This window comes from Athene cunicularia, assembly GCF_003259725.1.
Source record: "Athene cunicularia isolate RWA chromosome 12 unlocalized genomic scaffold, athCun1 chr12_part1, whole genome shotgun sequence".
In the NCBI taxonomy this organism is placed as follows: Eukaryota; Metazoa; Chordata; class Aves; order Strigiformes; family Strigidae; genus Athene; species Athene cunicularia.
In genome coordinates this window covers 16,111,784-16,126,817 of record NW_020799116.1, presented here as the reverse complement: position 1 = coordinate 16,126,817, position 15,034 = coordinate 16,111,784, and the positions used below count along the sequence as shown (strand labels likewise).

General features: G+C 39.4%; 1 protein-coding gene across 16 annotated transcripts in view; it reads left to right on the top strand.

Moving 5' to 3' along the window:
* The first annotated feature begins 5,342 nt into the window (after positions 1-5,342).
* The window catches only part of CACNA1D (calcium voltage-gated channel subunit alpha1 D), a 232,573-nt gene continuing 222,881 nt past the window's right edge, over positions 5,343-15,034 (top strand). For all 16 annotated transcript variants that reach the window (XM_026857486.1, XM_026857485.1, XM_026857471.1 and 13 more), the window contains exon 1: positions 5,343-5,469. The gene's annotated coding sequence lies outside the window, so the exon portion shown is untranslated. The remainder of the gene's footprint in view (positions 5,470-15,034) is intronic.

The following is a 15,034-nucleotide window of genomic DNA, read 5'->3' as shown; positions in this document are numbered from 1 at the left end:
TGCCTCCACCGGCGGCAGGGGTTGCCCAGGCTCCGCTGTGGGCGCTGGCGCAGCTGGGCGCTGGCCTCCGCGCTCCCGTGCTGCCAGCGTCCAAAGCCGCTGGCCACTGCCATACCCCGCCATGCTGTGCTCCCTGCCGGCCGCCTCCCGCCCTGCCAGCCGGCTGGAGCTCCTTCCAGGAGGTTTCTGTCACACACGTTGCTCAGGTTCCGCTCAGTGCTGTGAGGAAAGGACTGACGGTCCGTTGCTGAAGGAGGGATCCCATCAGCCGCCCTGCGCGGCTCCACTCCCTGCACTGAGTCCCCCTGAGCATGTACGAGACCTTCCGCAGACTTCTGAGTTGTCTCTCCACATCTGGGCATGTCAGGAAGAGAAATAGCTTCTTTGTTTCAATGGAGCGCACTAAGCTAAAGATCTGAGTATTGTTTCTGCTGTAAGAGGTCATTATTTTTACTGTTATTATTTATCTACTGACATTAGTAATAAAAGGCTTCTGAGTTTACTGCAGGCTGGCCTGTGAAGTGCGATGAGCTGGGTCACGGGCTGGAGGAATTATCTTCCAGTACTTTGGGGGTGATGGTGCTTGTTCACGTGTTTGTCATTATCTGGTATCTGAATATTTCAGTCTGCAGTGGGACATGCAATTTTAAATATTTTAAAAGAATTTTAGAATGGAATACTTTCTCAGGTATAGTAAACATATCCACTGTCCTACGTCCTACATGTTTAACTTTGCTGGAACAAGAACAAGGTAACATGCAGTGCACCGAGCTTTGTTCCTGCAATTTTTTTAATCGTCAGTGGATAGTAGGAATGGGAATTTATAGGACCAAGGCATGAATAATGTCCAAGGTAAGACTACTGAGATACAAATATCTTTGTAGCATTTTGTGCAATCTGACAGGAAGAAAAAGGATTGTAAATTTCTAAGCAAAACCGTGTTTGTGGCAAGCCTCTGACCCTTCTGAGAATGTAAAGAATTTCCACTAAGCTCTGTGTTACCACAGGTCATGTTCTTCTCCTTTACAGGTGGACATACTTCTGATTTTAATACAGCTTTACAGTACAATCCTCTCCCACAATGGCAGACATTTAATGCACAAGCTATAAGCAAGGATCCAGCAGTTGTGTGGTTCCATAAAAAGTCTTTTTGACAAGCAGCGGAAGTATCAAGTTCCAGTACAATACATTTTTTAAAAATTATAAAAGTAAAGCTTTCTGGAGGGAACATTAATTTACCTAGTTTGATGTCAAACGGTTCTAGTATAAAGATAGTTCTTAGAAAAAATGTAATCTGGACACAAAACTCCTGTGTACTTCATCCCAGTAACTCACCCCTGAATCCCAAGACCTAAGCATCATTAAAAAAAAGTAATATAAGTCATACAGAATGTCTTAGAACCCCATAAACTGCCCATCCCCTTCTAATGGTTTTACCACAGGAGGGCCCAATCTAATCTATAAAATTTGGGTTTTCATTGTTCTGTTAGTAAAGTACATGAAACTTTCCATCAAAGGCAAACAATGACACTTACTGTGATGTAAAATGTTTAGTTGTTATTCAGTAACTATATTAGGAAATACATTATGAGGAGGTTAAAGCTTGAAAACAATCTTTTATAAAGAGACAACTTTCTAAGGGTGCAAATGAAACAAATGAAAAAGAGCTGGTTTTAAATGGCACCTTAAACATCTGCACCAAACTGCTCCTTTCTGCAAGATTAATGTAAAGCAAAGGTATCTTTCAAAATAAAAACTTATTCGCAAAAGACAGCCTTCTGCTGTGTGAGATCTTCTCAAGTGTGAAAACTCCTTGGCTTCATCTTGAATTAAAAGTGAAACATGAGGAGCATCGATAAAGAGAAGTGGTGGTTTCTGGTTATGGATTGTTTTCCTCCTTCATCTGCTAATTCCAATTCTGCATTTTAGTGAATTTATTCTCTCTGCCCTTCTTCACTGTTGTTGCCTTGGAATAAAATATTTTACATCAGAAATGAGTCATATGGCCTGCCATCTGCTTCCTCAACCTTGAAGTACACCAAAGTATATAGTATACTTAGACTCAAGCTGTGACCTCAGTGTAAACTGAAATGTTAGTTGTATCCATTCAGGCTTGTTCTCTTTGTCCTCCCTTGAAGCTATGCAGCAGTTACTGCTGGGAAAACGTTCATCTATCACTCTCTGTTCCGGATTCCTGCACTGAAGCAGGCAGAAGTGGGATGATCTACATAATGCCCTTTTGATGTTTTCTCTGGGAGTGGGACAGATTCCATTTGTGTTTCAACAAGTGAAGAGAACATTAGGTTCTATATTTCAGTTATTCAGCTGAGGTTTTATAGGACAGGATATGATGATTTATTACCCTAAATTCTACCATCTACTTGATATACGTTAATGTTAAAGTAGGTGAAATAATAACGACCCCCTTTTACGCCTTTAGTTGCTTGTGACAGCATGGCTGGGTCTTTCCATTGATGTCTGCTCTGCTGTTCGCACTCGTGTTATACAAACTCTTTTTTCTGGCCCCTGTTTTTCACACAGCAGATCACTTATGTATTCCCAAAGCTTATTTGGGCTGCAGTCACTCAAACTTCATACAGAAAAAGCCATCTTCAGTCTGCAGTCCCTTTGTATTTTCCTTGTTAGCTGGATATCTTCAGGAGATAATATATTGCTGCTGTTACGATGATGGAGAGGTGCAGTAAGCATTCCCAGTCAGTGCATTTTCTGTTATTACTAGAAATTGAATTAGGGTCCAGTGGAGTCCAGCACATCTGAGTGACTCATAGAGCTCATACTCTATCTTTGCTGTTTTCCACTTGAAACAGTTGTCAGAAGTTTCCGGTTTGATGAGATACTTTGCAAATGACACCCTTTTTATTGGCTTGCTTACAGATGTTTTAACTTTAATTGTATTAGCAGGCAATTCTTGGGCTAGTAATCAATAACTTAATGAGCTTTTATTCTGCATTTTAATTCTCTGAGCAAGCCTGCAAATCTTTAGCCTGTCTTTTTTATAAGAGACACAATTTTCTCTGTTATTTTACAGGATTTAAAACAGCAAGGCTGGGGGGTGTGTGTGTGGATATGCTAGAATTTTACAAGTGTTGACATTTTGTTTGAAAAATAATTTTATTTCACAGGAAGCATTACTTGAGCATTTTTATTAGCTTATTATTTATTACAATGTTTACTTCGGTTGTATTCTTTGCTGTACTGTGAATGCACGTTTGCTCTGTGCTCTTGGTGAGGCTCACAGTTCCTGGTATTCATTCTCCTTACTATACCTCACTGTACAAATAGTTCTTGCCCTAGTGATTCTCCAAGCTGATAAAGGATAACTGAAAACTGCTACACTTAGAGATTATGACCCATCTATTTGTAAAAATCTCACCTTTTGAAGATTAGCACAGCAATGGCCTTGCATGCTACTTAACAGCCGTTTATACTGTATTCATGTACATAAAGTTACCTTTCCTGGCAATTATTCTGCTCTTTAGAAGTGCCAAGTGAATCATAAACCTTTCATTGGTCTTCCAGCTTGCAGTACGCTCTTTTGGCACTAACGCTGCATCCAGAGGTACATATTCACGTTAATAGATACTTATTGTTAGCTGTGAAAAATCTTTTTCCACCTGTAAAGTTAAGTTTTCTAAATTGTTACACATTACAGTGCTGTAGGCCAGCAAAATTTTTCCCTTTTACTTGAGGGTTTTTAAAGTTTGGATAATCTGTGATATTGTTGGTCACAAAATCAGTTTGCTTTTATCCTTCTTCCCCTGGCTACAAAACTAAACCTGTTAAAACACTTGCTGATTGTCATCAGGATAAAATACCACCAGGTGTACAACTAATATCCTTTCCTTGGATTTTTAGTAATTAATCCCATGATAAATTTGTCAATTCATAATATCCTACTTGAGTGATGCACTAAATAGTAATTGTAGACAAACTGAGGAGACTCTGTGGAAAAAGCTAGAGGGATGGCAAAAGACTTAGAGTGCATGCATAAATAGTTACGTTGCTGGGAAAGAAAGAAGGAAGAAGGAAAATTTAAAAAAATGACATTGCAGTTTTCATGTTTGGTGTGTAAAAGCTTGTTACAGAAATCCATTCTCCACACTTACTGGCAAAAGGACAAAATGAAATCAGGTTAATGGACAGAACAGAATAATTAGGCTGGATCCTAACAATCCTAATCAGTAGAAATTGTTAAGCAATATAACAAAGTTACTGAAGGATGTTATTATGGGGTCTCCTTTTCTGTTTTTTAGAAAAAGATGATAAAATATCTGCCAGGGGTGATCTTTACATACTCCTTATCTCTCTGCAGAGCCTTTTAGTTTAGCTAATTATTCCACTTTGCTATTGTATCATTTCTCTCCCACCTTTCTCAGGAGAGCAGTACCCCTTCACTTCTGCCAAGTCAATTGTTTAAGTCAGAATTATGAAATAAGCGAACCATGTGTTTCTACAGTTCTTCATGCCAAAGGTGACAGTTTCTGGCCCGGGTTTTGTCAACAGGTTTTTTCAGTGTGTGACTACATACGCAAATACAGTCTGGAGGGATAGAGCTCAGAGGTAATCTAAACAATTAAAATCCATGGGATGGATGTTGTGTAGAGTGACTCCTGGGTCACCCTCTTTGGCGGGTCATCACATTGAAGTGACAAGGTATAGGAAAATAGTTCTGGGACTGTTGACTTATCTGGCTGTAGGTGTGGGATATTTTCCTATTTCTGTGCTGTACATAAAATAGAAATAAAACATGATGACTTTGTAGAATATCTGAATTTCTCAGATGTTGCAATACTGAAATGTGAATTTAACTATATATTACTTTGGTCTCATTTTGTCATGCAATAGCTGCAGTCATGATTCTGTTACAGGAATAGATGACTTTTTTCTTTCTTTTTTTTTCCCTCCATGTATAACTGGCAAAATGTTGTAGAAAATGTGAGGCAGGAAGCATTAAAAACAACAGTGAATTACTGAAGTAATATAATTTCATAAAACAGAAGGAAAATCACATAAGAACCCGTTTGCCATCTATGTGTTCACTGCCATGTTGGACATGAGTATTACCAACAGTTATGCTAAAAAAAATTGAACAAAGACAAGACATTCGATTACACTCACAATTCAGTGAGAATGAAAACACTCAATTCGATTTCTACAGTAAAGCTGTTCCCACAACAACAGTGCAAGAGGTTGAAATAGGTCACAGGCAGCCCTCCTTACATTGCTCAATAACATTAGAAGGATTAATCATTTATGGATTATCTCCTAGAAACAATGATCTGGCACAGACAGGTAATCCAATCTCCTCTATCTTTCTAACCTGGTTTGCCATTTCACAGGGGCTTGTGGAAGGGTGGCATTTTTTTCTAGGAAGATATTGCCTGCCAACTTGAAACATGTAAATTGCTGGAATTTGCATCAAAATATGACAGCTCTTCTCTGATGAAGGTAGGTAGTGAAAATAGACAGGTAAAACTAACTTTTTTAAACTAGAGCACAGAGGTTTGTCTCAGTAATTATATCATGTTCACCCTTAGTTAAAATCTGTCACTGAACAGAGTAAAGAGACAAGTTTATCATTGACATAAATCAGAACTAGAGAAAAAATGTTATTCCTGGGACTCTGCATTTTGCATAAATACCCAGTAGTGTGTTCTTCCTGACTAAATTTGTCCAAAAATTTAAATACAATTTATTTTTGAATACAAGACTTTCAGTGATCTCTGCTTCTGTAAGTACATTAGACATAGGTGTACACCTGACTTTTATTGATTTATAAGCTTAATGTCATCTATAGGCCTTTGAACATACTTTAGCCAATTTTGTCATATTTTATCCAACAGTAGGTACAAGGCCTGCTGCTGAATATATGAGAACTGTTCTAATTTAATTACTGAAAATGAACTCTATTGCAAATCTCTATTGTGGCAAATTTGCAGTTGGACAAAATACTGCAGTAGCAAAGGTGCACCACCAGGGATTCTCTATTGTTTATTACATTTTACATCTAGTTTCTCTTTTATTGGTGTAATAACATTAGGAAAAACAATACACAATTACTATCACTAAGCAGAGTAGCCTGTTCTAAGTCTTCTTGTACAGATTATAGACTGCACAGACAAAAAAAAAAAAAAAAAGACAATTTGATTAGCAAGGTTCTGGTCTGTACAGGATTGAGAAATACTTCAGGAATAATTGTGCATTACAGTAGATACCTTGAGCCTTGAGCAAGCTGTCTTAGTATAACTGTGTCAGTTTTTAACCTCAGTCAATTTTTAGTATTGAATTATCTACCTTAAATATACTGTGTCAGTTTTATGGCATCATTGCGTGCTTATATTTTTGTCTTCTTGTAAACATCCTTTTGTATCCTTTAAGGTTCCTGAGCCATTTTCAATGCCTCTTGAGAGAGATTGAGACTAATTTCAAAATATATATTTATATGCTTCTTTATCTCTGAAGCCTTGCTGTAAAATAGCAAGTCAGACTTCCTTTGCAATATTTTTAGCTGGTCCTCTTGCAAAATGTGCACATATCAGAGCAATCATCTTTAAAACAGGTTAGATAAATTTTTTATGGCCAAATATATATTTTTCAATAGGCTTTTCTTGATGTGGTACAGTACTAATACAGAAGATGCAACACAATTCTGAGAGTAAATAGCTTCTGGAGATTTTCAGACATGACTGGGAACAAGTATCATGTAAAACAGCTCAGTGATTTTGTCTGCTTTTGATGCTTCTTAGGTTCTCCAGTGTCAGAGGAATGGGAATCAGTAAACCTGCGTTAATTTCATGTGTTATTAAACCACTTCTGCTCTCTGTACCTTCGTTTTCCCAGACAAAAGGAGTACAATGTATTTACTCATAAATTTCATTGAAATACTTTTTCAAAGAGTAAAATAAATAGTAGGCCTTATGACGATATTTCACTCATTGGCTGGTGGATTGCTCATCTATCACAAGACCTTGTCTGAAGGTGAGGGCAACACTGCACTGACTGCTGTCATCCTGATGCTGCAGGCATGACAAAGGAGCAGGTTCAGGGATGTTGCTGTGCTTTGGCAGGGTGGGCTTCCTCAGGCCACTTGCTGCCACCTAACACCTTCTCTGGGTGTTCATCTGCCCACTGGGGTTGGGCTGCAAACTGTAAGAGACACATGTGTAGCCAGAAACCTAAGGCACAGCGCAGGTTAATTCTTGGTGTAAGCACATGTCAGCTTTCTCCAGGCTGTATCATGTCCAAGAGTATCCAGTGACATAACCACGTGGATTTAATGTGTGTTGTGTGCTAAATTCTGCCCCTAATGGTTGTAGTCAAGAATTCATAACGTGTTTCTGCTTTGAACTGAAAGTCTGAGTCAGACCTACACAGTTTGGGATGGGATGGCCTTTCTCCAGGAGGTTAGGAAGGTAGGCTAAGAAAAGCAGGAAGGAGTCACCATACTGGCAAAAAGAGAATCTCAATTACATCATGACTGAGTAAATAAACTGGATGAGATCGTAACCTCTTATTTGTCTTGTTTTCACCAAGTAAATTCTGGCTGATGAAGAATTCCTTTGCTGTAGTCACTCAGAAAAGAACCATAAAGCTGTCTGCTGAAGATGCTCTGGGGAGTCCTGTGGTTAAGATGGGCAAGGGATGGCACAGGAAGGGCGTTTCAGGAGGAAGGCATTAATGCACAATGCTGTGGAAATTTGCAATCAAACTAGCACAGAGCTTAGCATAAGAAACTGCTGTAGTTTGGGCAAGCCTTAAGGGCTGTGATGGAAGTGCAACTTCACCCTTTAATTTTGGGATATCATGTCCCTTGACTCTGGTGTTAGAAAGTAAGTGATCTGATAGTAGTGAATTATTTAAGAAAAAAAGCAGTAACATCTTATTTAACTGTTTTCAAATGGGTTGTGTGTGGATATGTGCATAAAAGCAAAACGGCAGTCAACTAGTGAAATATTTTCTACAAAATTCTGTCTACAGATTTACTGAATTGTCATGTTGAAAATGAATGTAACTTTAGAGATTAACCTACAAATGAGATTGCTTACTTTGGCGTGTTTTCAAGGGGAAAAGGACTAACTAGGGCGCGGGAGTGCGGGAACTTTTTCCTTTGTGGCTTTGGTCGTGGGGAGCATCGCGAGCGAGCTGTCTGTAGCCATTGCAGTATTTCTCTGTATATCTTTTGTCTTGTTTACTGTTATTACTGTTCATTGTTGTTCTCATTGCTACTGTTGTTGTTCAGATTGCTTATTACACCGTTGTATTCAATTTCTTCTTATTTTAACCCGGGGTTTGTGCCCTACTTGTGTCTGAGGGTGGGGGAGGGACAACGGCAACGTGGTCTCTGGTCCCAGCAGGGCTTAAAACCATCACACAGACCTGCCAACCAAGAGAACTTAGTTCCAGAAGTGAGAACTGTCCTACGGGGCAGGAATGAGCAGAGTCCACTATTTACCATCGTAATAATTCAAAACGAGTTAGCAAAATATAGATACAAAAAATTGCTACTGTAAGACGTTTTTACTTTGGGATAAAACTGGCATACTTTTTGCTATTTTTTGATTAAGAAAAACTCTGATCAGCTCCGTTTTCATGATGGACTTGTCACCTGGATAATTAATGAATGGTTGTGTGTAGGAGGTAAGCTGAGTACGGAGGGAGAGCCGTTGGTGTACCTGTGGAGCGTGAAGGAGAGTGTGGGACCAGCCGGAGGGGGCAGGCAGGCTGCTCCCCCTGCTCTTTGCTTCACCTCTCAGTAGCAAGTGTCTGCACAAGAGTAGCAGGGGAGCTCAGGCTGAAGGAGGTCTTAGCAGGCAAAGATGGCTGTGTCTGCACTGTATTTGTGCGAGAAGGGGACTGTTTGACTTTGGCAATATCATGGATATATATTTTTTGTAAGATCCTCCCATTATAGTTCATTTTGTTTATTTTTCTTGTTTTTTTTTTTCACTCAGTCAGAAATTCCAGCTGTAATGGGGAGCTGGCCAAGTGGGCTGTGTAAACTTTTGAGATTTAGCACTTCAGGGTCACCATGTGAGTCATGAGCTTCTGTAACATGAGAGCCAGGCGAGGTTATTGGCTTACAAACAGCTGTGGGGAACGCTTAAGTTAAAGGAGCAACAATCTGATATTCTTTAGAAAATCCCCCAAATATTACTGCGTAGCATTTTGTAATTACTGTATTTTGTATATTACTGTGTAATATACTGTGTGGGTTTTTACATTTCTCCAACTGCAGATAGTCCTTTTGTAGACCCTAACCTACTTCATGGTGCTTGTTTAATGGTCACACTTCTGCAAAGTGGTCTCGATGGCTTAGTGGCACCATGCCGACAGCTGAAATGTTTGAAGGGTAGTAACTATTTGTTTGTTTTTGTACAGCGAGAGACATACTAAGTAAAATCCACTGCAAGTGAAAGCTAGTAACTGAAATACTGACATACCAGGTGGGCATGGCTGCCAGTATAGGGGCACTTTGTCAAACACTTCAAGAAAGAAAAAATAAATGTATAGTAGTTAAGGTAATTGTACAGATGTGTTTTTGTTTATTAGCAACATAGCAGAGCAGGGAGAGAGACTTATTAAATTTACTCCAATCTTTATTAGTTCTTTATAACCTTGACAAAAAAAATCGGAGAGGAATATAAAGGCTTTGTCCATATTCTATCTCTTTGAGTTGATTTTTCATTAACATCTTCAGTCAGAATTTAATTATTAATGTTTGAAAAAACATATTCTGGTATATGGGCTATGTGCAAACTGTTCACTGAGATTATTACTTAAGATATCTCTTAACTGTAGTTTTAAGCAACATTGTAGCTGCAGGAATTTTCCAGAGGGTATGCTAATAAGGCATATAAGGGAACATCAAGGTGAATTTATTCTTTTAATTTATACATAAAAAGGTTATTTTTGATACTTTTGTTACCTGTTTCTCATTAAAAATAATGTAATACTAGAAAATGTTTACCCTGTAAAATTATCAAAAGAGACTATTTTACTTGTTTGTATGTAGCCGAGGCAATAAAGTAGCAGCAGGGCTTCTCTATGTACTTCTGATGTAATCAGCAAAATAGTAATAGAAGAACAAGGCAACTAAAATGTAGATCTGTAGCAAGATCTTCTGTTAGTCCATGGATTTCTGAAGCTTCTACAGTATCTTTGGGGCCCAGTTTTTTCTCATATTTCAGCTGGAACTGCCTTTTTTTTTGCACTTCCACTGAGTTTATGGAAGAGAGGAACTTTGCAATTGTCCTGGTTTCAGCTGGGATAGAGTTCATTTTTCTTCTTAGTAGCTAGAATAGTGCTGTGGTTTGGATTCATTCTGGGATTTGGTATGAGAAGAATGTTGTTAATACACTGATGTTTTCAGTTGTTGCTAAGAGATCAAGGATTCTCCAACTTCCCGTGTTCTGCCCGTGTGCAGGTGTACAAGAAGCTGGGAGGGAGCACGGCCAGAGCAACAGACCCAAACTGGCCAGTGGAATATTCCGTATCATAGAATGTTATGTTCAGTATATAAAAGAGGGGTGGCCAGGAAGGAGGGGCTTCTCTCTTGCTTTTGGGATTGTGATTGTGGGATCTTGGTATTTCAGGATCATTAACCGGGAATGACCTGGGTATCGGTCAGTGGGTCGTGAGCAATCACATTGTGCATTACCCATTCGTATTTTCTATTATTGTTATTGTTTTATTTTATTTCAGTTATTAAACTGTTTTTCTCTCAACCTGCAAGTCTCCCTTTAGCCCTTCATACCTCTCCCACCCCCAGGCAGGGGAGGCTGAGTGAGCAGCTGTGTGGTGTTTGGCTGCCAGCCATGTTTAAACCACAACAACAAATCTTCATAACTTATTTTTTGGAATGGAAACTTTGCGAACATATGTGTGGCTGTTAGGGGCTTCACTCATCTGTGTAATCAGGGGGAGCTCTTACAGTCCTTACTCTGGATCTCAGTGACCCAGACTGACGTCAGTGGTGGGCTCTTAAGGGCTGCTGGCTGGGCTGGCCCTTTCAGCAAGTCCACAGTCATGGTGACTATGGTCACCCCTGCGAACGCTCACTGATGCTAACATCAGTGCTATTTACGGGAGCCTCTAAATTTGTTCTCTGACTAGTCAGTAGCTGAGGTCTGTGGCTATTTGAAAATGCTCATTTTGTGATCAGCTTCCATCCAGGACCTATTTCAGTCCTAACCTTTGGCTTGTATCTCATTTTCTGACTCAGGCTCTTGACCTTTGGTATTTAGCCTGATCTCTGGTCTTTGGGTGCCAGATTGCCTCTTGTCCTAGGCTTGGATTCTGGTTTCAGATATTAGCTCTAACTGCTTACTGCATCTTGACACTTAAATCTTATTAGTGGTTTTGAAATTTTGCCCTTAGGTCACTAACTGTCTTACATTTCTTTTTCAGCCTTTATGTAAATGAGTGAAAACTCATGTAATCAGAACAGCTCTATGTTGCTCAATTCTAAATGCATCCTTTCTCTCATGGGTCATTAAACAGAGGATGCAGAGCTGTTTGAACACTCCTCCAGAAATCCTTGATTCCTACTCAACATGGGCAGTCACTTGGTTGCCTTTGTGCTCACATGTCTCTGTTAGGATGGCTCCTAGCCTCCGAGCAGGTGGGTGGTTGCCCATCAGCAGAGCCTCAGCCCCAGGTGGCCACGGGGAGTCTGCTTTATGGCTGGACATTCCAGAAAACAAAATGAGTGGAAGCCTGATAAATCCTAGTATCCTGTTTGCTAGAAATCTGTTGCTGAGACATCGACCTGTAAACTGGATTATTTGAGCAAATGTGTCAGAATGAAAAACTCTCCATAAATTAAAAATGAAATCAGTTAATTTCCTCCTAAGGCATTTGATATGAAATGACAGTAAAATCATATTTTAGGAAAAGAAAAACAACCCCCAACATCCCAACATCCCTATATATTTTTTCAGTAAAAGCACCACAAAATTCTGTTGGTTTTGAAGGTCAGATGGCAAGCCTCATGCTCACAGTCATGACTACATGCTCACGTGAGTTTGTTTCCCTGGCTTTACAGGGACTGTTCGCGTGAATAACTACTCCTGCAGAGTGAGTAAAGGCATTTGCAATCTGGTCCCAGCTGGAAACTTACTTCCGAAGCCAGTTCACTCCCTTCATAAAGAACAGATTTTTTATTTTATCTTGTTTTGTATTTAGTTCAAATGATTTGAGATCTTTGGGTTGACTGCTACTCCTTTACAAATCACTTCCTACTGGAAGAGACGTGCATTTCAGAGCTCTTCATTCCTTCTGGACACATATTTGGAATAGAGATATTCTTTTTGTCTGGGAGGAGAAGGGTAATTGCTGCCTGCCTGGATATCAGTTAATTAGCAGTCTCCTCACCAGTGGATGCCTGGCTAAATTCACTCCTTTGCTGAGTAATTTATTAAATAACTACAAGACTATTCAGGCAGTCCCAATAGTATTTTATAACAAAGCACCAATTAGTTGGTATATTTAACGACAAAAAGGGATGCAAGGAAAGACGTGGCATATATTTTCAATTGCTTATGGACCTTTCTGTCACACTGTTCTCTAGGATCACACAGCTCAGTGAATTAGACTCAGTTGTTCCCCAAATGAGGATACAGCATAATTTCGGAAGAGATATTGACTATCCTTTTCTTCCACGTTAATGCGGTCTCTTGGCCTGCTTGGGAATGCAGCATAACATTTCAGACAGGAATCACTGACATATCCTTAGCCAGGCTGCTTAGATAGGGAGAATCATCTCCACTAAGTGCTGATGCTTGTGTAGTGGCTTGGGAAATGTACAGGGGAAATGCACGATAAACCTTTTGCTCGGCTCCCCTGTCACATCTTCTGCGGCGTGGCTGTCCATTAACATGCCACTGGCTCAGCGAGAGCGCTGGGGTCTGCCCAGATCACTTGGTAGCTGTCAAGTGGATAAGACAAGCTTCCTGGGGAATGTACTGAGGTAATTACAGGAAGGTGAAGTTAAATCGCATACATGTGCTGCACTGAGTGCTGTGAGCAAAGGAGGCTTTATTCTGTGATATGGGGACCAGATGGACTCGGTGACTGTTCGTTCAGTTTCTGGGGGAGAATTCAGTACATATGGTCTGGAATCAACACCTCATTTTCTCAGTTCAAGTCACACCATCACGCTCTCCTCCCCTCTCTCCCCCTCTAATAATTTTTGTTGTTGTTTTATAAACAGAAAATCTACTGTTGAGTGCAAGCAGGTATGTGTTAAGGCAGTGTTTTGAAATTTGCCAGCTCTTTATCTCTTTTGCTGAACCCCCTCTGGAGTCCAAAAGCCCAAGTTCTTTTCTTCTCTTTCCTGCAGGGTAGAGACAGCTGTTATTTTGAAAAGAGAGGCTAAGTACCATAGTTATTCTCATCCATTTGAAAAAAGCACAAGCTCTCCATTACTCTAAGCCTTACCAGATGATTTGCAGTTTAAGTATATATATAAAATATACTGCTGTATAAATTGTGAAAATAGGAGGTCAGTAGATTCAGTGGTTAGGTCTAACTCCCTGTTCTTTTAGGAAAAATCCTTGCAGCATATCTAAGGTATCTTAGTACCCAAAAGGTATATGCAGGTCTGTACTAGGTATTAATGAGAAATGCCAATGGTCAGTTTTAGTGCTGGGATATGCTAACTGAGGAGGAAGCAGGCTCCGCTTTTTCAGGTATTTCTTTCCAACACATGGTTCCTGCAAAACTGAGCACACGCATGTTAAAACATTATTCTACACAGCATTGTAGTTCATCTGTTGCAGCCTTTCTGCAGGGAAAACAAGGATTAACTCCATATTTTAGTATACTGAATAATTTAATGCGCTGCAGAAGATTAATTTGAAGGGAGTCCTTTTTGCAAAATAGTCAGTGGACAACCAAATGTATGACTACTTCATGGTATGGTGATATAAAAAAAAATTACCCACCCCTGTAGTCTATTCGTTAAAATAATTAAATTTTTACTTTATCTAGAAATTTTCTGCCATGTTTTGAATTTACGTGAAATAGCGAAGCTTTGTTTTTAATGAAATGTGTATGGTACAAAGAAAGAAACTATCATTTTAGATATTCATATATAATAAGCAGAGACCTAAATAATAAATTTTGATGTCTGTTAGTTCTTCCTTGAGTAAACACCTGCCCCTTTTTGAAAGGTGTTTGTGGTAGGGCACTTTTGCTGTTGTTTCATCCCACAGTTTTAGAATATTAAAGCGGTAAATAGCACAGAAAATAAATTCTTGCATAATGAATGCTACTAACTCACACCAGAACCAAAATGTGTTCAAGAACAAGGCTGGAACATTGTTACTTGTCCTCTTGTTGCAGATCAGAAATCATGGGTGTGGACAACACAGACCGGGTCATCTTTTGGCTTTGGCAGGCTTGACCTTGCGTCAGCTCCGAACGTTTCTCTTATGAATAGCAAAACTGAACTAGTCTTACTGGTAAAGGAGAAGTGAGATCTCATGGTCCTCAGGGATGTATTTTTAAATTTAAAGGAGTAGTTAGTTTTCAAGGCAGAAGGAGTGAGTAGCGACCCTTTAAAACAGTGATGATACTTTCTTATTTTAAAAAAATCTCCTTACTGAAATGTTGTAAAAGGCTGCTTAGAATGCTTTTGTTTTAATTAAATGGTTAAGTAGAATTAGATAATAATTACACTGAATTCAGAAAACTTTCAGATGGTGGTGCCAGTTTGCTCTTTATGAAGATCCAAAGGATTGTCGTCAGAGTGGTGACTGTTGCAGCGCTTGTGTCTCACTGACAGCTGGAGCTGCTGTCTTTTGCTTTTGCAAAACTAGCTGAAGTTTTATTTCATCGTGGTTTGTTTACACTGACTCGACGCAAACTTTCAAGTGTGTCAGCAGCATATATGAAGACCATTACTTTGAGAGAAGAAATTTTCATGAATTCCTTACGTTTGATGTCACATAAGACTTGCATCTTGCATTGTGGACTCTGTAACTCATTTTCTGATATTTTAGAAAGCACTCCT